This window comes from Pinus tabuliformis, chromosome 7 (genome assembly GCF_031772625.1).
Source record: "Pinus tabuliformis cultivar Carrire ecotype Pingquan chromosome 7, CPIR1, whole genome shotgun sequence".
Lineage (NCBI taxonomy): Eukaryota > Viridiplantae > Streptophyta > Pinopsida > Pinales > Pinaceae > Pinus > Pinus tabuliformis.
In genome coordinates, this window is record NC_142293.1 from 897,540,011 (window position 1) to 897,565,537 (window position 25,527).

Genomic DNA, 25,527 nt, shown 5'->3' on the forward strand with positions numbered 1-25,527 from the left:
AGTTTTGAATTTATGGGAAAATAAAACTATTAAGCATTTTCTAAAAAGGTTGGTTAAAATTGCATAGAACTTGGGAAAATAGTGAAACTCAAATATGATGCGAGTGGAATGTGAAAGAATGACTAATGATTGATATGTTAGTGTAACATCCCAAGTGCCACATACCTTTCGTGTAAGCAAATTTTGAGGTTTTACCACGTTTCTCCAACTCAATGAGTGACTAGCATGCATGTTATATTCAAGGTAGGTACTTATTTCTATCATTATTTATATATGGTTGTTCCTTTACATCACTACAAGGAGTACTCTCCGTAATCTATATGGTATAAACATACTTGTGAATGTGAAGTTTTTCCGCCTTAGCACCCATTGTTTAATTCGACTATTAAATCTCCTTTATCTGTCACTAACCATAAGCCATGTTACAAGTTTATTTCACTACCCTTGAATACGTCATTCATGCCATGAGTTTCTTTTATGATATGGGTAGCTTATGTATTGAACTAGGAGATTAGTATTACTTAATTATTTGGCAACATTCTTTCTCAATTATTCCACAAAGAGACATGGTCGTAGTGACACTTCAAAGGTGTCCCCCGCTAAACCCTTGGATTACTTGACTCTGGGTCGGATGGTAGAGAGGATTTAGGGTAGTTATGGGTGTAACCACCCCCTTCCTCCATCGCGCCTGCCCTCCATTCACACCCTTCTGCAGCCGGAGAGCGGTATGCATGAAGATTCTCATTATGCAATAGCTGAAGTGCCTATTCGATTGGCAATTTATGCTCTTTATATTTACAAAATGAAGGTGGAAAAGATTTTCCCATCGTTGATTTTTCTCTTATTCCTCGTTTTGGTTTCGCTTTTGGGCACCGGTTCTCTAGGTAATTGAAAACTGCATTTCCTCTATTGATAATAACTACAATGTTTTCATGGTTTTCAATGAACGCTTATATTTGCTTCTAGGAGGAAAAGGGATGCGACCACTTCCTCATTTGGTTCTTGTTTATGATTGATATCACTTCTTCATGCTAGGCTTACCCATTCGATTCTCACCGGGTTACCCCTTATAGGACGAGGGCCGGTTCCACTCTTTCTCTGTTGTTTCGATACGTCTTCATTCAAATACTAATGGCTCCAATTGAGTATTTCCAGCGTTCTCAGCTAACGGAGAACATCTATATTTTATTTATTCTTCTTTTCATCGGTAAGGAATCTCTCGTCCTTTGCAGACTGCTTACGTAGTTTTTGTTTTTTTTTTTTTTTCTCAACAATGCATTGAGGACCTCCTCATGGCATTATGAGACTTTAGGTAGGCGGGCTTCTATGGTTTATTTGTGTTCCATTTTATATCATGTCCTTGTCCGTGTCAATATTAAGCGATCCCTTTGTTTGTCACTGTTCTTACAAGTGAAGATCTGGTGACTATGGTTTTGCTTCTTGCATCCACCTATAACTTTATTAATGCTTCAAGACTCAGGTGCTCATAAACCTCCACTTATTCTTTCTGTAGGGTCTCCTAGAATTTCAAGAACAACTTGCTTAATTCTCTGCATCTGTTAGCGGCCTGTCGGCCTTACCTTTTTGTTCCCATATCTACCATTGCACATATAGTGTTTCGGGAGTTTTCACAATGACACTGCCCTATCTATAATGTAATTTAAGTCCCTCTCGCCTAGAGGTTGACACGATTTTTAGTTCGGATTATAACAAAAGTTTTTATAAACCTATGTGTGTAAACACGATGGATTTGCCTTCCGCTACCTAGATGGATTGTCTTGTATTGGTTTATATTATCTGTTCTACGACCAAAGAAAATGAAATTATTGCCCACGCTTTTGGTTACTACTCTTTTATTTATTGGAATGGGAGTTGTTGTTTTCTTCCATATTTTTCTTGATGCAAGAGTTATATACTTTCATTTCCCATCACAGTTACCATTGGGGTTTTGCTGGTAGAATTAAATAAAATGATTGTCTAATGACGACTCCCATGACCATCGGTCTTTTAGACTGTCTGCAATTTTCATGTCAACCTTCGATAATTATTTAGTTTCGTATTAGCTATTGGTCTAGCCATTCTCACAACATTGTTAATATGATGATATGGCACTATTGTTGCATTTCCTTATTGGATGTTATTATTGTTATTTATTCAATACTAAATTATTCCAGCTAATATTACCTCTAACCATTTCTAGTTTAATCTACCTAATAATTCTGGTTGTTAAACTTATTAGGCAAGTGAAACCTAGTATTTTGGGAGTATTTAAGAAATTCAAGTACATCCAGAAATAAGGACTAGGACTATTCTAGAGCCAGACTCAAGTCTGTTTTACTTGAATAAACTTATTTAAGTTTTTAACCATTTACTCTACTTATAAAAATGAAATTTTCAAAGGAGACATGTTAGCATGTTAGTACTATCTTCAAACATAACATTCAACCATTTAATCCAAATACCTATTCTTATAGAAAGATTTAGATTTTTCATTCTTCTATTACAAACTATTACTATCTTTTTCATTATTCTATAACAAGTTATTACTATAGGTCCCATAACTTGTCCCATAACTTTTACAAGAAAGTAATTACAATATTTTTTTTTTCTATTCTTGAGAAAGTCATTGTTCATAGATACTTACATGTTTTAGAATTACTCTGCTAGGGAAAATTATGTAGGATAAAGTTCACTCTTCTTGACCATTGAGAATGGTATCCACAACCATTTCTCCCCTTGTGCGAGTTTCCACTTTCTAGAACAGTTGTTTGATAGTGACCTAGTTGATAGTGAACTAGCAAAGTCTGTTAAACCACATCAAGATAGTAGAAATACAACCCATGAACATACAAACTCACAAGTATGTCTTAGGGTTTCCAGTGGCACTATCCTCAATAGCTATCCTTAATAGGTGCAGTGTCCTCAATAGCCTCTTGTTAGGAGGAATCAAATGATTTCCAATCTCTAATAAACTGATTTCCATCTCTATTCTATGCCTTGGGATCTCTTTGCATACCCTCTTAACTTTTGTTCCCCAAATGAGATGATCTATCTCTATGGGTGGGAGTAATTATCTTCTAACTATCTAGTAAGTGAAACTTTCACTTATTGTCCTTTCACTTAGTGTATGGCTACCATAACCAACTTTTAATAAAATTTAAATAAGATTTATAGATATAAATTCCTACCAATCCTTTCACTAGGCCCCATGGTTTGCCCAATCATAATAATAAAAGTAAATAAAAAAAATATTTGTTATTCATCAAAAGGTGTTACATTTAAACGAGTACATTTTTGGAATTAGAAATGGTTTAGAAACTTTTTGAAAATTATGATTACGTGATCTTAATAATGTTTCTAATATAAAATGTCTAATTGTCTTTCTAGTCCCTTGTAATTTAGGTTATATATATATATATATATATATATATATATATATATATATATATATATATCACCTTCTCACCCTTCTTTTATCATTATTCACATTCTATTTGCATAAATAGGTATATAGCAATGTTAAATAAAATATATAATAAATTAAGAATAATTATTTAAATTATTTAAATAAACATATTAAACAAAGTATATAATAAATCAAATATAACTTTTAAAATAATACTTTAATATCTGAGATAAATATATATGAATGAATGATTACTATGGTTATAAATTAAGACTTTTTTAAATATGCTATTAAAAATATCGATATATATTTTGTTTTAATATTTTGATAAATTCTTTTAAAGTCAATTTAGACATTGTTTTTTTGAGTCAACAATTTTTTTTTAAAGTTTTTTCATTAAAAATTTTTAAGGATTTTCATAAATTTAATTAAAAAAAATATTAATAGATTTAATATTTTTTATCAACTTAACAATTTTTTTTTATAAAAAATAATTTTATTGAATTGGTAAAGTATTTTTATTAGACTCAATAAAAATACTAAGAAAATAATTTTAATTAAGCATAGAAAGTATTAACCCTAAAATCTATTATAGGAGACAATTTTTCACCTTCACATTAGGGTAATATATAACAAAAAAGTTGTCTAAAGAACACCATGGGAGTGAGTTATTGGGCATATTTTTTTTTATTTTAATGGAAAATTTAAGATAAAAACAATAGATATAAATAAGTATGATAGTTAAAACTTATTATGCAATTGTGTTATTGTTATTCAATGACTTGGAGGGGTTGAATTATCTAGAAAACATATGTTAATTTAATTTCAAAGAGAAGAAGTCATTGTTTTATTACATTTAGTTACATGTGAAAAACATAATATTCTACTAAAGCAATAATTACAATTGACAATTTTGAATTCAGTCATATATTTGCACAAAAATTAACAAATACTAAGATTGATTCTATTTTCACAAGTGGATGCACAAGTGGATGACAAGAAGGAAATGGTTGAAGTTATTAAAGAAGAAAGGTACCACAATAGAAGATGCAGTTGCTTAAATTTTGAAGGCCAAGAAAGTTTTACCTAAAGAACAACTAATGAGCCATTGTGCTAACCAAGGATTCTTCTAAAGGATAAAGGATTTTTCTCAAGGCATTTATCCTTTCTCAAGGCGTTTATCCTTCCGATGCTTCTAGAATGAATAATTTCAAACAGGGGTGACATGTAATAAACTAAACATATTTATTAAATAATTATTATAATCTTTCAATAAGCCACCCACATGAACAATTATATCATCATATTAAGGAAAATATATAATATTGTCATTGACCATTGTAATGATGTCATAAAAAATAATATTATATATTTTGTTTAAAAGCATTTTTGTATTTCATGGCCTTTAGGAAGCCCACTATTTATTTACAATTTTTTTTAATAATTTAATTTTTGAAAATATGTATTTTTCTAAATTAAAATGATTTTGATGTTTCCTTCAAAAGAAATAAATTTCTTCCAAAAATTAATTTTTGAGAATTTACCATTTCTTAATTATTTGAATCTCCCAATATTTTAGATAGACAACTCTTCCCAATCTCTCCGAAATGAAATGAAACTGAAATGAGACTAACTCTGTACTAACTCCAACTACAATTTGTTAGTCTTATTGAAAACATTGTTTCCAATGTCATTAATGTGAAACAAATACTTCTTGTATTTTTTCAAGAAGTTCACCCAAAATGAGAAGAAAACCAACAATATTTTAGAGTAACGATTATGAAACCTTTGCAAACATTCATTTAACGGCAACTATATTTGAGTTTAGCACCATCTATTGGCTATTCTAGGGGATGGAGTAAAAGTATGACCCTAGTCACTAGAGAAAATAATTGAAATAACTAGACTTCATGGCTTCCATGGGTGGTACTATTATTGTAGAGACTAAGGAGGAGGATAACTTTACTATTTAAAATTAATAATTTTATGTTCAATTGTGTCATCTCAATGAGAAACTAATGACCATGATAAAATTGATTCAAGGTGATGGGGGGTTTTAAGTTCTACTAACACAATTTCAAGCAACAAATTTGTTGTGATAGAGATGTTCATTAAATAATTCAAGTAGTAGGTACACAATGTAGGGTTTTATTTTATTTTTGCAAATAAAATATCATTTAATGTGATCCACTGTCTCTACAAAGAGATGCCGATGAAATTCATCATTGTTGGCCTATCATTTCAACCACTTGGTTACAATAACGAGGGAAAGATTTCTAGATAGATGGGTCTCAAGACAAATAAGATCAGTTCTACAAATGATTTAAGGTTATCACAAATGCTACATTAGCTTTCAGGTTTGCATCGTTGATGATTCAAAGCATGTATCCACATCTATTTTGGACTCATTATTGTGCAGATGTTTTAAATAATGAACTCAAAGGAATTGCAAAAAAAATTAGATCATCTACATTATTTTGGATGCAAGAAAGTTACAAATGTTCATTTGCAATTACGATGCCTCTGAGGCTATCTACAAATTTATTGAAAAAAGCAGTTTTGGAAACAAATAGATTCAATATATGCCACATATTTTAATCTTCTTGACCATATTCCAAAGATTCAACAAGCCTTAAAGGCGGTTGTTATAAATTTTGAGAGGTCTACATTGAATTAGGGAATGTGAAATACATTATCCCTTTTCATCTTTCAAATATTGTATCTAATTAGGTATGCAAATTTAGATTCCCCTAACCATGCAGACATATATAAGTCAATTGAAAACTTGACGAGGTCTATCATGGGTCAAAGGGACCCCTCTTTGGAGTTTTCTAATGAAATCCAAATGTTGATTGAAAATATATGGAACAAATTAAGCACATATCTTCATATTATTGCTTATGCACTTACTCCAAAGTGGTATGTGAAGAGGGAAGGTAGAGTTGCACCAATAGATGACCTTGAGGAGAAACACAAATTTATTGATGCCATATAAAAGATATATACCCTCGAGAAAGTAGCCATAATTCAAGAAAAATTCTTTGACTTTATAATTCTTAGTCGCCCCACTTTCTCTAGTGGTTCAAAGAGAAAAAAATAGGCATGGCATAAAGAATTCACAATGGATGGTGGAGGATGTAGAGAGCCAAAGTTCTTTGAATACACACTTTTGGTATGTGTTAATGTATTAGTTTGGCAGTTCCTTAGTTGCAAAATGGAACTAGTCAACATATACTTTTATCCACTAAAATTTGATTACCTCTAAGGGAGTGAAGAAAATAGTTTATGTGCATATACTCTTAGTCTTCTTACTAGGAAAGCACTAGAGTATTTATAGGGACCGATATCATGGTGTGATGTAGATCTTGAGGATGCTTCCCATATTGTCGATGAGGTGGATGGTAAATCTCTATAGTGATAAATGTAGTATTGTAGTATTTGATGATATCAAGCAGCAATTTCAAGGTAGTGATCATGACAAGGGAGAACGAAGTGAATGAGTTCATGCATTTTTTTGATAACCTTAATGCAAAAGATCTAAATTTATGAGTAGAGCCTTCATACTAGTATGTGCATTGAGTTAGAAACTCCATTTTCACTTGTTGGCTTCCACAATACTTATTATTTTGAACCATCATCCATGCTTTTCTTCAGTCTCAAATACTTCATTCCTAACCCCTTGTTGTGATTGTCTAAAATTTAAATAATAAAATTTATCTACTATTAAATTTTGTAATTGTTTATGTATAGTACAATGTTTTTTGTTTTTCTTTTAAGGTTATCATTATTGAGATTGTCATTGTTCTACTTTCCAATGCCTTGTAACATTACTCAAAATTTAGAACTTTAAAATTATCTGGAACTAACATTTGCCATAGATGGTCAAAATGTTGAAACCTAAGTTGGAAGACAAAATGTGAAGGTGAAGCTATACAATATATTACTTTTATGAAGTTAAGCTCTACCTTAAACTTTACACCATGGTATAAGAACTTAAACATTCACGAGGTAAAGGTTCAAATATTTTAATTTTGTTCCTAATATGAAATATTATATGAAATATGACCTTAAAAATACTAAATCAACCATTGACATAAGTAACATGGTAGGCTAAAAAAAATACAAGTTTTGATTAATTTTTATATGTGTTCTATTTTTAATAAGAACCACTGGGTGGAAATGTCATTGCTTTTGCTATTTTATTTATTTTTCAGCACATTATCACTAAATAACTTAGGTTCATTGTGCAATAAAAAATAACACAAACTTATGTGTAGAAAATTATTTTTAAAAATATTTAAAGAGAAGACATCAAAATTAAAAAAACTAAATCAAACAAAATAACACCCTTTTGGCTTAAGATATACTTAGAAGATCTTATGATAATTTCTCCACTGTCAACCCATCTAAGTTGATATGATAATGTCCTAAATGATGTAGAGGTTGGGTAGTGGACAAAATAGCGTTGATCAACACTTAGGTCCGATATAAATAGTGATTTTGGTCCTAATATTCTCTATATCAACAACCATTATTACGTTAAATGCATTTTCTAGCAATTAAATTCAAATAATTCACTTGAATACACTCTTTGGATCTCCTGCCCAGTTTAAGAAACACTTTATAATATTGATACTACTAAAGTATTCATTCAACAAACAATTTATTTAACAGACCATCTCTCCATGGATTGAATCGAAAGAATCTAGTGGCCGAAAAATATCAAGGATAGGACAGGAAATAACCCGTAGACAGCAAAACAAACGACATAAATAGCTATAACTATCTCAATTGAAAGATGAACGACTGTATCCATCGGTGTAGGCACGGTTTGTAATAATTTAAAGCTCATTTCAAAGATTGTATTCATCTCAATCTCTGGTGCTCCATTAGTTAAACGTTGCTAAGAGCACTGCGATGAAGCAGAGGAGCGAGAACTGAATTATTTCGTCTTTGTTCGGTTGATGCGATGAAGTAGAGGACACAACCTACAACGCGTAGACCTCAGCGTGCATGCATGATACAACGGCCATGTGGCAATTTGAATGCCTTGCGTACGACATTTATATGTAATTCCAACTTCTTGAAACGATTACACGCTGGGTGATTTTATTTTATTTTATTAATTTAAATTATATTTTATTTTATTTTATTAATTTAATTAAATAAAAATAATTTAAATTAAATTCGTGATGAGATACAAAGTTTAGGCATGGCACGCCAGGACTATTTTATAAAAACAATAAACAATAAAAAAATAAAAATAAAAAACCCTAAAAACACTGAATCCACGGTTGAAGTTCAGCTGCACGTAGCCAAAAAAATAAATCTGATTCTCATGCCATTTTTCTAATTGCAGTTTGGCCTCTTTATAAGGTATCTGAGGACGACCGTTCATGTTAGTCATTAAAAACTGGTGCTTGCAGCTGGCCAACATGAGAGATGCAAAAAGATTTCACTAAAAGGACTAAAGAAATACTCCAACTTGAACACTATATAATAACTTATTTTTTTTAAATACATCTAATAAACATATTACATTTAATTATAAAAGTTAACGAATATATTTCATTGTTATTAATAAATTGAAATTTTACCAAACAAATATATGATTTAAATTTATAGTATTATTTTTTTAATTATTATATATTTTTGAATTTAAGCTTATGTGATTCATAATTTATTAATTAACGAAGATTTTCGGAAAAAATTACATTGTCAATATTTGAACGACGCTTTTCAAACCAGCGAGTGTGGTTCATCTTCAGGACAAGATGAAGAGACAGATCTGAGAGGAAGGTTAAATAGGAAGATAGGTCATCCTAACGGCTAGAGGAAAATGGCTAAATTTGACCAAGGAGGGAAATTTATAATGTTTATTAATATATTTAAACAATTTATTTATGTATTATTATAATTCAATCAAATGGCTATATTTTTTCTTTTAACTAAAATGGTTAATATATATATTATAAATCAACAATTGGGCCGTGGCCTGAACAACCGACATTACAAGGAGTTTTTAAGGTCATTGTGCCTTTCTACTTCTTACAAATCCTTTAAAGTTTTGGAACTTAAAGGTTCATCGCGTCGACTAAATAAGGATGCAAAGAGGTGCCTTATGTCACAAAGAGAAGCGATTAGCGAGCCCCGAGAAATCGCATCAGAGGATGGCTATCGGCGATGTCAGATTTGAGCCCCAGAATTTTGTATGTAAAACACCCCAAAAGCCTTCCATGAGGGTTGAATACCATTATGAGGTAGATTTCCGCAAAACAGTTGTTTCCGCCAAAGAACAGTCTTGGCACATTGATCGAGGTTTCACCTTTATCGGCATCGGGGATCGGCACATCCTCGGCTCTCTATGCAACATTCCTCCTCCGCGACCGATATGCAGTTTAGACTGATGGACTTCAAATTTTTTAGTCTCCTGCGCTTAACCATTTCGGGTCCGCGCCCATCGATCCTTCGCAAAGCTCTTTGCTCTGACAGTGTTGAATTCTTATATACCATTATGATGAGGATTTCCGCAAAACACTCCTTTCTGCCATAGTACAGTCTTGGCTCATTGTTCGAGGTTCCACCTTTATCGGTATCGGGGATCGGCACCTCCTTGGCTTTCTTTGCAACACTCCACTTCCGCGACCCGATATGTGATTTAGACTGACGGACTTCAAATATTTTATGCTCCTGCACATACTCATTTCGAGTCCACACCCATCAGTCCTTCGTAAAGCTCTTAGCTCCGACAATGTTGAGTTCTTATAATCCATTATAAAGAGAATTTCCGCAAAACACTCCTTTTTGCCATAGTACAATCTTGACTAATTGTTCGAGGTTCCACCTTTATCGGTGTCGGGGATCGGCACATCCTTGATTCTCTTTGCAACCCTCCACTTCCGCAACCGATATTCAATTTGAACTGGTGAAATTCAAATTTTTTAAGCTCTTGCGCATAACCATTTCGAGTATACGCCCATCAGCCCTTCTCAAAGCTCTTGGCTCTTTCAGACCCCAATCCTAATTGGTCAACTTTTAAAATGAACTTCCACCGTTGATATGTTTTGTTTGGATCTGACGGTTCTCTCCCTTTTATGACTTTAGGCTTTATAGGCTCGGGCACAAAACCCCATCGAGTCCGCACTCATCAGCCCATCGCAGAAGCTCTTGTCTCAACTAAACGCTGAATCCTGATCTGCCGACCTATATGTTGAAGCTTTGTCATTGATATATTTTGATTAGATCCGGTGGTTCCCATGTATTTCGGGTTAATAACACACTGATGGTTTGACCACCCTATAAAGCGATTTCCCCACCCTCCACCGCTGCTACATATCCTCCTCTTAGTGGAATCGGAGCCAGGCTCACGATACCACTTACCACTGTTTGTACCACCCAAAAACCCACTCTTGGCTAGAAAACTACCTTTCCATTTCGTTAACTTCTGCACTCTTTCACGAGCGATGACCCTTAGACTACTCCAATGTTCTGTTCCAGTAGTTCTAATTAGATCAGCTGATGTTGGATCTGGACCAGTGATTGTTGAGATCCAACAGTTGCTCGGGGCTTGTTTTGCTTGGTGCATCGCTGATAAGCTATGGAATGGTGGTCCACCCGGGTTCATCTGAATTTCTTTTGAGGAACCCCTGAGGCAAATAGCATCCCTTGTTGGCTTTGATATCTGCCTCTTTATTTGAGGTGCGGAGAATGTGAAAGAAAGAGGAAGAGTTGAAGAAAATCAGCAAGCCCCGCAGCCTCTGGAGAGTGTTGTTGAGTGCCAGATTGCTTAGATGCTCATCTGTGTTTACTGTCTTTATCAAGAGCTTTGAATCTCTAAAGACCTGGAGGGCTATGTGGCCCTATTCCTGGCAATCTGTTAGCCTTTAAGAATCCCTAGAATTTTGGCCTAGCTGTTGGTACTCTTTCCTAGTCCCCAGCTGTAGCTATCTGTACGAGAGCCATCCTAAGAGTATACCACACCACCAGCACCAGAGATCCCTGGGTTGCCTTGGGAGGCACCATTGAAGAAAACAGTTACCTATATTTGCTTCCTCCACCAAGATTGGAACTCTACATCTGATGTTTTGATGCACCAAGTAGGACTGAATGTGGGCCGAGCAAGTACTTCTTTTCTGACCCGAATGAGAAGGGTACCCAACCAGATTCGTTCTTTAGTTATGAGAGTGTTATCTAAGTTACTGGGGTAGTTTCCTTGAGCCTCCATTGGAGCCGCCTTAGCTTAGTTAACCACAGACAAGGGAGAGGACAATACATTGTTGAATATCTAGTTATTTTGGGCTAGCCAAAGCTTCCAATAGATGAGCTTGGGAATGGAGTGCCAGATCCGATTCCACAGAGATATTGCTCTAAGGGTCCTAGGACACCTTTCAGTCCAAGTGGACAAAAGTTCCACTACTGTGCACTAGATATGGACAGGTGCATTTAGGCCTTGAAGGACAAGGGCCCATACCGATTTTGCAAAGGTGCAACTTACAAAGAGGTGATCAATGTTTTCAGATGTCGATCTCAACAAAATGCACCACTATGGCCCTATAATGCCTCTCTAGGAAAGATTTTAACATGTCAGCACTTTCTTGTGAATAAGTAACAAATTGAAAAAATTCACCTTGGGTATACAATAAGTGTCCCATGTGCGTTGCCAGATGAAGGGGTTGACGACTTGATTTTTTGTGGGTTGTAGGGTAGCAAAGCCAAGTGCAGGGGTATAGACCCCTGTTTTTCCCCATCTCCAGCGATCCCATGTATGTAGGTTAATTGGTGTCGAGCCCTTTAGCTTATCCAAGAGAAGTTGCTTTTGTTGTGTTAAATGTGTTGGCAGATTGTGGAAGGCCCACTCTTTCCAGTGCCCATGACTGTCCCAGACAGAAATGTCGGCTAGACTGTGCAATCCGTGTTGGGAGAGCCAATCACAGAGATTAGCTAACTCCACTGTGTGTTCAAGGGGAGAATTTCCCATGATTTTATCTTTCCATATCATGATATTTGCTCCATTTCCACTTCCGCGACCCGATTTACAGTTTAGACTCACAGAATTCAAATATTTTATGCTCCTGCACATACTCATTTCGAGTCCATGCCCATCGGTCCTTCGTAAAGCTCTTAGCTCCAACAATGTTGAGTTCTTATAATCCATTATAATGAGAATTTCCGCAAAACACTCCTTTTTGCCATAGTACAATCTTGACTAATTGTTCGAGGTTCCACCTTTATTGGTGTCGAGGATTGGCACATCCTCGGTTCTCTTTGCAACCCTCCACTTCCGCGACCGATATGCGATTTGAACTGGTGAACTTCAAATTTTTTAGGCTCCTGCGCATAACCATTTCGGGTCTGCGCCCATCAGCCCTTCTCAAAGCTCTTGGCTCTGCCAGACCCCGATCCTGATCGGTCAACTTTTAAAATGAACTTCCACTGTTGACATGTTTTGGTTGGATCTGATGGTTCTCTTCCTTTTATGACTTTAGGCTTTATAGGCTCAGGCACAAAACCCTATCGGGTCCGCACTCATCGGCCCATCGTAGAAGCTCTTGTCTCAACTAAATGCTGAATCCTGATATGCCGACCTATATGTTGAAGCTCTCTCGTTGATCTATTTTGATTAGATCCGGTGGTTCCCATATCTTTCAGGTTAATAATACACTGATTGTTTGATCACCCTATAAAGCGATTTCCCCACCCTCCACTGCTACTACATATCCTCCTCTTAGTGGAATCGAAGCCAGGCTTATGATACCACTTACCACTATTTGTACCGCCTAAGAACCCACTCTTGGCTAGAAAACTACCTTTCCATTTCGTTAACTTCTGCACTCTTTCACGAGCGATGACCCTTAGTCTAATCCAATGGTCTGCTCTAGTAGTTCTAATTAGATCAGCTGATGTTGGATCTGGACCCGTGATTGTTGAGATCCAACGGTTGCTCGGGGCTTGTTTTGCTTGGTGCATTGCTGATAAGCTACGGAATGGTGGTCCACCTGGGTTCATTTTAATTTCTTTTGAGGAACCCCTGAGGAAAATAACATCCCTTGTTGGCTTTAATATCTTCCTCTTTATTTGAGGTGCGGAGAATGTGAAAGAAAGAGGAAGAGTTGAAGAAAATAAATAAGCCCCACAGCCTCTGGAGAGTGTTATTGAGTGCCAGATTGCTTAGATGCTCATCTGTGTTTACTATCTTTATCAAGAGCTTTGAATCTCCAAAGACCTGGAGGGCTATGCTGCCCTATTCCTGGGAAATCTGTCAGACTTTAAGAATCCCTAGAATTTCGGCCTAGTTGTTCGTACTCTTTCCTAGTCCCCAGCTGTAGCTATCTATACGAGAGCCATCCTGAGAGTATACCACACCACCAGCACCAGATATCCCTGGGTTTCCTTTGGAGGCGCCATCGAAGAAAATAGTTACCTATCTCTGCTTCCTCCACCAGGATTGGAACTCTACATATGATGTTCTGATGTGCCAAGTAGGACTGAATGTGGGCTGAGCAGGTACTTCTTTTCTGACCCAAATGAGAAGGGTACCCAACCAGCTTCATTCTTCAGTTATGAGAGTGTTATCTAAGTTACTAGGGTAGTTCCCTTGAGCCTCCATTAGAGCCGCCTTAGCTTTTTTAACCACAGACAAGGGAGAGGACGATACATTGTTGAATATCCAATTATTTTGGGCTAGCCAGAGCTTCCAATAGATGAACTTGGGAATGGAGTGCCAGATCCGATTCCACAGAGAATTTGCTCTAAGGGCCCTAGGGTACCTTTCAGTCCAAGTGGAAAAGCGTTCCACTACTGTACACTAGATAGGGATAGGTGCATTTAGGCCTTGAAGGACAAGGGCCCATACCGATTGTGCAAAGGCACAACTTACAAGGAGGTGATCAATGTTTTCAGATATCGATCTGCACAAAATGCACCAGTGTGGCCCTATAATGCCTCTATAGGCAAGATTTTAACTTGTCAGCACTTTCTTGTGAATAAGTAACCAAGTGAAAAAATTCACCTTGGGTATACCATAAGTGTCCCATGTACGTTGCCAGATGAAGGGGTTGATGACTTGATTTTGTGTGGGTTTTAGGGTAGCAAAACCAAGTGCAGGGGTATAGACCCCTGTCTTCCCCCATCTCCAGCGATCCGATGTATGTAGGTTAATTGGTGTTGATCCCTTTAGCTTATCCAAGAGAAGTTTCTTTTGTTTCGTTAAATGTGTTGGCAGATTGTTGAAGGCCCACTCTTTCCAGTGCCCATGATTGTCCCAGACAGAAATGTCAGCTAGACTGTGCAATCCGTGTTGGGAGAGCTAATCACAGAGATTAGCTAACTCCACTGTGTGTTCAAGGGGAGAATTTCCCATGATTTTATCTTTCCATATCATGATATTTGCTCCATTTTCAGGCACCCTATAAAGCTATTTTTTGAAGGTAGCAAGCCCTTTTCCGTAGAGATTCCAGAGCAGTGTGCCTTTGGGAACTCTATCTGCTTGTAGTTTTCTCAAGGAGACTCCTTGGAGATATTTATTCCGGAGTAGTTGAGTGACTAGATGATGTTTATTAGAGTAGAGCTGCCAAATGATGTTGCCTCCTGAAGTGATGTTTTCCAGTCCAGGGTCTTTATTCTAGAGACCACCTTCCAACTTTGGCCTTTTCACTTTGTCCCAACTTACTAGGTGAAATTTCTTTTCATTTCCTTTGCCTCCCTACCATAGGAAGGTTTTGAGCAGCTGTGATATCTGATCCATGATTGTCTTTGGTGCCAGGAGGAAGAAAGCCTGATAGATAGGGAGAGTGGAAAGGGCAGAATTTATGAGAATTAACTTGCTAGCGTAGTTAAGCCACTGCCCACCCCAAGCAGTTATCTTTGTTTTGATCTTGCTGATGGCTTCATTCCATAGTGAGGCTCGATTTTCCCCCAGAGTTAAAGGCAGTCCCAGGTATTGAATTTTGTCCCAGGAGGCATAGCTCGGGAAGTCCAGGATTCTAGCAATTTGGAGTGTAGTTGCTCCTCTCTGTTCCAGTTGTACACTGCACTTTTTCTTTTATTAATGAGCACTCCTGAGATGGTGTAGAAGCTCTGCAGGGTCCCATTGAATTCCTTTGTTATTCTAGTGGAAGTTCCTCCCAAGAGAAGAGAATCATCTGCAAACAAGCCATGGTTGATTGGTTCTAGTCCAATTGTCGGTCGGATGCACGGGAGAGTACCTTTATTTCTTTCTGCTTTTAGTTTCCTACTCAGGGTGTCTGCCATTATTATGTACAAAAAGGGAGATAGCAGGCATCCTTGCCTTAGCCCCTGTGAAGCTTGGAAATAGGAGGTAGGTCAGCCGTTAACCAGTGGGGAAATCCATGGTTTGTCTGTGCAAGCCTTGATCAGATTCACAAAAGCTGGGTTGAATCCGAAGGTAAGTAGAACTTTGCATAGGAATGAAAGTTTTACTTGATCAAAGGCATTGGTCATATCCAACTTGATCAGCATCCATTGCTCCTTCCTTTGATGATTGGGATGCATGGATTCTTAAACAAGTATCACATTATCTAAAATATGTCTTCCTGCTACAAAGCCTCCTTAACTGGGAGATATGAGTCTGGACAACGAAGGTTTCATTCTATTTGCAAGAAATTTAGCAATAATTTTGTAAGAGACATTACCTAGAGAAATGGGTTTAAATCTGTCAAAGGTGGCTGGATTCACTTCTTTAGGTATTAGGGCGAGAAAGGTGGGTTTGGTGCTATCTCCCACTTTAGCCTTTTCCTGGAAAACCTTTGCCATTCTTAGTAGGTCAGATTTGATGATTTTCTAACAGGCTCTATAGAAATGTGCCGAGAAACCATCTGGGACTGGGGCTTTGTCAGGCTCCATGTCCCAAATTACATTGTTGATTTCTTCCTCAGTGAAAGGCTTCATAAGATTTCAATTATTCTCTTTGTTGACCAAGGAAGGGATCTGGGAGAGGAAGTCATTGGAAATCACCTCATCTCTTGTTCCATCCTCTCAGTATAACTATTGAAAGCGAGTTTTAGTAGCTTCTTTGACTTGGGAAAAACCTTTGGCAAATGTCCCATTTGTTGTGATGATTCCTGAAATGTGGTTCCAGGAGAGTCGTGCTCTGAACTACCTATGGAAGAAGGTTGTGTTCCTACTTTTACCCATAGGCTTCTAGACTTAGGCCTCTAGTATTCTTCTTCTTTTCTGAAGGAGCTGAAAGAGGCAAGTTGTGTTGTTTTCTCTTTCTCCAATTCATGTGTGGTTATGTCTTTATCTTCCATCTCGAATTGTAAATCTGCTAATTGTTGGACAATTTCTTTCCTATGTGTGGTGTAGGTATTGGGAGGCATTTTGACCCACTCTTTCAAAGCTACTTTGGTTTCTTTATTTTTTGCTCCCAGACATAATTGGGTGACCCGATGACCATGGTAGACCAAGCCTTATCAACGACTTCCATGAACCCTTCCTGCTCTATCCACGAGGGGCTGAAGCGAAACGGTATGGGCACCAGGTTTTCTTCTTCATCCAATTGTAAGAGGATGGGTTTATGGTCCGAGGTGAGCTTTGGTAGGATTCTCGTTGATACTATTCTCTTGTCCATCAAAAGAGTGCTCTGCACTAGGAATCTATCAAGCCTGGCTAAGATGTGAGCTGCCCCTGTTATGTTGTTGGTCCAAGTGTATCTCCCCTTTTCTGGTTTAAGATCTAGAAGATCCCATTGCTTAATTATGTCCTCCACAAGGGGTAGCAATGGATCTTTGCTATTGTTGCCCCCTATTTTTCTCTTGGGTCGAGAATGATGTTTAGATCTCCTACTATTATAATGTTCATGGGGAAATAATATTCTACAAAATCTATAAGTGTTTACCAACACTCTTTTTTCTCAAGGTAAAGCACAGGAACATAAAGATTAAACATGGTGAGACTGAGCTTACTTGCTTTATGTCTGAGTTCGGTGTAAATCGAATGTTGAGTCTCAAAGGAATTCTCCAGATGGAACATATCCTCCATCCATACTGTGGCAAGTCCTCCTGAGGTTCCCCTTGCGCTTACTCCCATACCAGCTTTGGTCTTCCAGGTCATTCTGCTTAACTCAAGAAGGGGTTCCCCTTCTATTTTTGTCTCTTGGAGCATGAGGATCTATGGGGTTTCTATTTTCATGAGATCTTTAACAGTTGTTGCCTTCATGTTGTTCCCCAAGCCTCTACAGTTCCAAGAGACTATACACATTATTTATTTGGGGTGGTGGAGGAGAGGCCTCCCTTTGGTTGTCGTGCTCTGGTGTTTTGGCTTATGGACATTTCTAGAGTGGGCTGACTTCCTTGAATTTTTTGCCTCTCTACTTCTTCTTCTCTTACTTCCTTGAGGGATTTCTGCCCCGTCCTCTTCAAGGGTCTTTCATTTGTCTCCTCTTCAGATGAGCTTGTTAGTTCCAGAGGCTTCTTTCTTATCATGTCTGCATAAGAGGGTAACGAGTTTTCTCTTTCTGGGGAGTCATTTTGGGCCGGGGAGGCCCCTTCATTTCCTTCCTCAATTAGTAAGGGATTTTTCCTGTTGTTCTGTGTCACTTTCCGTAACATGGGTTTCCTCCTGTGTACTGAGAGCTACGAAGGAGTTTGAGGGAAGGTCTATTCGTGGGGGTGCTGTCCCATCCTGCTGCAATTTTGTGGTTGGCACACTGTTTCCCTCTTGTGCCCCTTTCCCTCTCTATTTTTTATGTTGCTTTGATGTGGTTGTTTTCTGCACCATTGTCCATTGGTCTCGTTTTGATTTATCGACTGCTTCTTCAGTTTCCTTTTCACAGTTCCTTGCAAAGTGCCTATATCCATGGCAGTGCCTACACTTGAAGGGCAGTTGTTCGTAATCCAGTTCTTACACATGTGACCAATTTGCCACTGTTAGTTTTATAGCTTTTGGAAGCCCAACTTCCAAGTCTACCTCAACACAGATTCTGGCATAGGAGTATTGTCCCTTCCTGTCTGCTCTATCAATGTACTTCCTAAGGGTGTTTCCAATAGTTTCTAATGTCTTCGGGCTCCAACAATGCAAGGGTAAATGGGGGAGGCACACCCAAACGGAACGGCCGAGGGCACATCTTGAGCTGGATCAAAGTCCAGGGTCCATTTGTTCAGGTAAAGGCCCTGAGGTCCCATGAAGTATGGCCCATTTCTAAAAATGAGGTTCCTGTCTTCAATGCATTCAAAAATGAAAACGAAGTAACCCTTACCCACAAAATGACATTTAATTCCTTCTGAGACCAGTGGTCTCCAGTTGCGTTGCACCCACGATTTGATGGCTCTTGGTGATGGCCATAACCCAGTGAACTGGCCGATGAGTCCTCTTTCTGCAATATTCAGGGTAGCACGACATGGCTCTTCAGTTGGGAGGGCGATGGTCAGAATTGTTTCCATCTTCTTGACAAACTTCTGCTGGGAAGCTGTCATTGGGTGCTTACTGCATTCGCCCACTAGGTGCTTGAAGGCCAAGAGCTCACGGGGGAGGGAGGAAGGAGGCTCAAAGCCTCCCTCTGAAGCCATGGTTGGGAGTAGGGTTTGCAGGGGGGGCGCTTGTAGAGGGAGCAGCGACGCGCGTGCGAAAAAAAGATCACCTTAGACTTATTTTATCAAACGACTATATTTGACTAGGGTAATGAATTCTAATTTGTTTAATTATTTATTTACTTAATTAACTAATTTATTTATGCATTATTTTATTGTTATTGAATAATTGTCTATTTGGTAATGATTTGGAAAAATAAGGATTAAAAATAATAACTAATGATAAGGAATAAATAAATACTAACACTATAAAAAAATCAATAAAAGGAATATATAGATAAATATTAAGTGTAAAAAAAAAAAAATAGATAAATAAATAAATTTTTAAAAAGGGAATAAAAATAAAATAGAAGGTTATATATATATATATATGTAGATGACACCTGCTCCATATGGCAACACGAACTTGAGAAGTTAGATTGTTTTTTCGAGCATCTTAATAATCAGTTTGATTCCATAAAGTTCACCATGGAGCATGAAGTTGAGGGTTGCCTTCCTTTCCTTGATGTCCTCATTTCAAGGAAAGCTGATGGATCTTTCTCCCATCAGGTGTATCGAAAAAATACTCATACTGAGTAGTATCTTCATGTGAATTCCCATCATTTTCCTGCTCAGAAGATAGGTGTTCTCAGTACGTTAGCCACTCGTGCACTTCAAATTTCAGATGAAGACCACCTTTCTGATGAAAAGTCCCATCTCCTTAATGTCTTTGTCCAGAATGGTTATAGTAGGCAACAGGGTGTCAAAGCTTTCCTCAAAGCTAGGAAAGGTCCTAAGGTTAAGACTGACACTACTGAATCGTCTTGCAGGAGTTCACCTCCCCTTCATCCAAGGGACGACTGACAAGATTGCGAGAATCCTGAAGAAGCATAATGTTCCCTCAACCTTTAGACCCCTCAACACCATTAAGAGCTCCCTAAGGTCTGTTAAAGACCAAGTGAACCCTATGGATTTGAAAGGTGTTTATGTTATCCCATGTTCATGTGGTACCTCATACATTGGCGAAACAGGTCGGTCTATTAACCAAAGGATTAAGGAACACATTGCTGATATCAAGCATGGGAGGACCAAATCTTCTGCTTTGGCAGAACATGCAGCGAAGACCAAGCATCATATATGCATTGAGGAGGCTAAGGTCATCGCAAAGATCTCTCATTTTCATCACCATAAGTTTAGGGAAGCCATTGAAATTGAGAGGTCTTCTAATAATATTAATAGGGATGATGGCTGGAAGATTAGTAGCTATTGGATTCCCGCCCTCTCCTCCTAGTTTTTTCTCCTCTTTGTTTAGTCTTTTTCATGTTCTAGTCCCCCTTATTTATCCTTCCTTTGATTATTAGAGAGTATTAGCCTCTCTGTTTACTTATTGATTAATTTTTATTTTATTTATGCATTTATTATTAGTATTCGTTTATTTATTGTTATTACTATTACCAATTTTTAATAATAATAATAATAATATTATTATTATTATTAATCTATCATCTTCATAAATTAATATATATATATATATATATATATATATATATATATATATATATATATATATATATATATATATATATATATATATAATACTACCTAAGCACCCATGGGGATTTGAACCGGTGACCTATCGCAAGGCAAGGAGTGCCTTAACAATACACCCATTCACCATCAATCCAAAGCCCATGGGCTACACACACACACACACACACACACACATATATATATTAACACCTTCTCTTTTATTTTTATTCCCTTGCTAAAAAATTATTTATTTCCCTATTTTTTTCTTTTTACACTCTTAATATTTATCTATATATTCCTTATATATATATATATATAGTATTTATTTATTCCTTATCATTAGTTATTATTTTTAATCCTTATTTTTCCAAATCATTACCAAATAAACAATTATTCAATAACAATAAAATAATGCATAAATAAATTAGTTAATTAAGTAAATAAATAATTAAATAAATTAGAATTCCCTACCCTAGTCAAATATAGCCGTTTGATTAAATTATAATAATAGATAAATAAATTGTTTAAATATATTAATAAATATTATAAATTTCCCTCCTTGGTCAAATTTAGCCGTTTTCCTCTAGCCATTAGGATGACCTATCTTCCTATTTAACTTTCCTCTCACATTTGTCTCTTCATCTTGTCATGAAGATAAACCACACTCGCTTAAACTGATTGACGAAATATTAACAATATGATTTTTTTAAGAAAATCTTCATTAATTAATATATTATATATTTTATCATAATTTTATTTTTAATCAATAAGTTTTTCTTTAAGTCCTAATAAATTAAAGATTAATTTTTAAAATAGAAATATGATTAAAATATTACCATTAATTTTAAAACTCAATAATATGTATTTGAATAGATATGATATCTATCTATTACTTCAATATATACCATATTTATTATTAATAAATAGAAAATTGTATATATTTATTATTAATAAATAGAAAATTGTATATATTTATTATTAATAAATAGAAAATTAGAATATATATATATATATATGGTTGTTTCTAATTTTTAAATAACTTAATAATTATTAGTTAATATTATTTTTCTTAAAATTATTCTATTTTCCTAATTTTTATGATCGTGTATTAATTGTTTCTTTAATTTTAATTTTATCATCGTTTTTATATTCTTTCACATTGCATTTTTTACTCAGTATTTTTTTTTATTAAGTAAATATATATAACCATTAATGTTTTTCAAAACTCGTTATTATTTTATTTCGATAATTTATATTTTATTATTTTATGCAAGTTTTTAGATTTATTAGTTTATTAAAATTTAATTTTAAAGGTGTTTGGGTGTATATCTTTGTTTGACTTTTAATCGAATAATCTTTTTCTTAAATTTAATTTTATATATATATATAACTTTTTTTAATTATTTATATTTTTTTTCCAATTTTAAATTTTATGGTATTAATTAATTTATTGTTATTGATCCTAATATATATTTTTTATTCATTAATTATATATATTTTAATATTTTATTTTAATTTATTTATTTTTGTTTCACCATAGTTTTTCATATTCATTATTATATATGTTTAATGAATATATATGTGTTTTTTGAATTTAGACTTCTGTGATCCATAATAATTATAATAATTTTTTTTAGATAAAAATCACATAAGAGATATTCTTGTGAACTCGTTTAGAGGCAGTGCGGTTCGTCTTAGGACAAGATGAGGAACCAGATCCAGGCATTGTAATAATAGATGTAGAGAGCTAATTAGCCGTTAGCGAGTAACAACTAGTTTGACTACGGATAGAAATTAGTACTAGGGTTTGACCAAAAAAGGTAAGGGAATCTAATTGGAGTCGTCTAATGAGGTGGAGAAATTGAGTGGACGGCTAAAAGCCGCTGGAATCTAGGCAAAAATAATTCAAAAAATCTTGTAGAGGTAGTGTTTGAATCATGTTTTTGATAGTGGAAATGGATTCAGCACCATCAAAAACGTCTAAGACACCTAAAATTTTGAAGTGTAACAACTGTAACTTGGATTTACAAAAATCCTTGCCGAATTTTCTCTAAATATGACAAGAATTTCCATAACTTTTCAGGCAACTCTTCTGCCTAGTTAGACTATGCGAATCTAATTAAAGAATTCAAAAAATATTTTGATAAAATAATATTGTAAATCAAATAGTTATAATATGTTGACTTAATAAAATAATTAATTTTTATTAAACCTACCTATAACCCTTATAACCCTATTAAAGAATATTATTATATATAATATTCTAAAAAATATAAATATTAATTAGTTTAATCCCATTCATATCCCCAAATATTAACTAATATAAAACTAATTTTAGAGAGTCTTAAACTAAATAATTAGGTGAATTAACAAACAATAATATTATAAAAATATAAATCATATTAAAAGGTAATAACAATATTATTAACCATAAAGTTAGGGGAATAACAAATATTAAAATAATTAGTATTAAATAGTAATAAAATCGAAATACTATAAATTACAAAATTACAAATTGTTAAATAATAATAATAATAAATAAATAAATAAATAAAGTAATATCTCCATGCTAGTTTCCATCATTTCCATGCTCAAAATCTAGGTGTTCTCAACACTTTAGCCACTCGGACGTTGCGGGTTTCTCACAAAAATCACGTTCAAGATGAGAAAACTTGCCTCCTTAAAGTTTTTAATAAGAATGATTATAGTAAGTTTCAAGGTTTGAGGTCTTTTCTAAATGTTGAAAAAGGTCCTAAGAGGAAGATTGATCCCAAGGATTGGTCTTCTGGAGTTCATCTTCCTTTTATTCAAGGGATCACTGATAAAATCTCTAGGATCTTGAAGAAATGTAAGATTCATTCTTCTTTTAGGCCCCTTAACACTATTCAGAGTTCTCTTCATTCTATTAAGGACCTTATTAACCCCAACAATGGGAAGGGTGTTTAAATCATTCCCTGTTCTTGTGGAACTCCTTATATTGGTGAGACCCATTGATCAAATTCACTAATATCCCTATTAATGAGGCGATTGATGTTATCAATCGCATCACTAATCGTGATACTGCTCTTTTAGTTAAAATTTGTCTCACCTCTACTTTCTTTAGTTTTGAGGGTGAATTCTATCAGCAAACCTACGGTGTGGCTATGGGTTCTCCCCTTAACCCCATTGTGGAAAATCTCTTCATGGAGGAATTTGAATCTAAAGCCTTGTCTTCTGCTCTTTACCAACCCAAACTTTGGAAAAATTTGTCGATGACACTTGTGTCATCTGGTCTCATGGTAAAGAGAATTTGGAATTGTTTTACCATCATCTTAATAGTCAATTGAGTTACATAAAGTTCACCATGGAATTCAAAGTTGATGGTAGCCTACCTTTTCTTGACGTTCTTATCTCAAAGAAGGATGACGGTTCTTTTTCTCATCAATTGTTTCCAAAGAAAACTGGCACAGAGCAATATCTCTATGCTAGTTCCAATCATTTTCCTACTCAAAAGCTAGGCGTTCTCAACACCTTAGCCACTTGGGCATTGCGAGATTCTGACGAAAATCATCTTCAAGATGAGAAAACCCACCTCCTTCAAGCTTTTAATAAGAATGGTTATAGTAGGTCTCAAGATCTTAGGGCTTTTCTAAATGCTGAAAAAGGTCCTAAGAGGAAGATTGATCCCAAGGATTGGTCTTCTAGAGTTCATCTTCCTTTTATTCAAGGGACCACTGATAAAATCGCTAGGATCTTGAAGAAACATAAGATTCATTATTCTTTTAGGCTCCTTAACACTATTTGGAGTTCTCTTCGTTTTGTTAAGGACCCGATTTAACCCCAAGGATGTGAAGGGTGTTTACATCATTCCCTGTTCTCATGGAACTCCTTATATTGGTGAGACCAATCGATCAAAAAACCAAAGGATTTGTGAACATGCTACGGACCTCAAGCATGGAAGGTCACGCTCCTCTGCTTTGTTTGAAGATGTTAGGGTCATTGTGAGAATTGACCATTTTCATCATCGTAAATTTAGGGAGGCCTTAGAAATTGAAAAGAGACTTGTTAATTTAAATAGAGATGATCGTTGGAGTATCAACAAAAGCTGGATTCCGACTTTTTTTTTCCTATATATATATATATATATATATATATATATATATATATATATATAGATAACAATTTGTAATTTTGTAATTTATAGTATTTCTATTTTATTACTATTTAATCCTAATTATTTTAATATTTGTTACTCCCCTAACTTCTTGGTTAACATATTGATATTACTTTTTAATATTATTTATATTTTTATAATGTTTTTGTTTGTTAATCCATCTAGTTAATTATTTAGTTTATGACTCTAAAATTAGTTTTATATTAGTTAATATGTGGGGATATGAATAGGATTAAACCTATTAATATTAATATTTTTAGAATATTATATATAATAATATTATTTAATAGGGTTATAAGGGGTTATAGAATGTTTTAATAAAAAATAATTATTTTATTAAGTCAACATATTATAACTACTTGATTTATAATATTATTTTATCAAAATACTTTTTAAATTATTTAATTAGATTCCCTTACTTTTTTCGGTCAAACCCTATTACTAATTTCTGCTCTTAGCCAAACTAGTTAGTGAGTTGTTACTCACTAACGGCTAGTTAGCAGCTCTCTACATATATTTATTACAATGCCTCGATCTCGTTCTTCATCTTGTCCTGAATATGAACCGAACTTGCTGGTTCAAAGCGTGTCTACGAGAATAGCTCTTATGTGATTTTTACCGAAAGATGTTGTTATAAATATATGTTTTTGTTATATTTATTCCCTAAAGTGATTTTTAAGAAAATTTTCTATTATTTTATTTACATATTTTAAGTTTTGTTATCTTCTATATTTTTATAATTTATTGTTTATTAAGAATTAGATTATAAGGTTTTAGTTAACCTATTTTTTAACCTTCATAAAAGTTTTTGTTTCTTGTTTTTTGTTTTTTACTATATTTTTGGTTGACCTCTAATAGTATGATACATTTGTTGATGTAATGAATTAATATATTAGTTTTTGATGTTATTAATT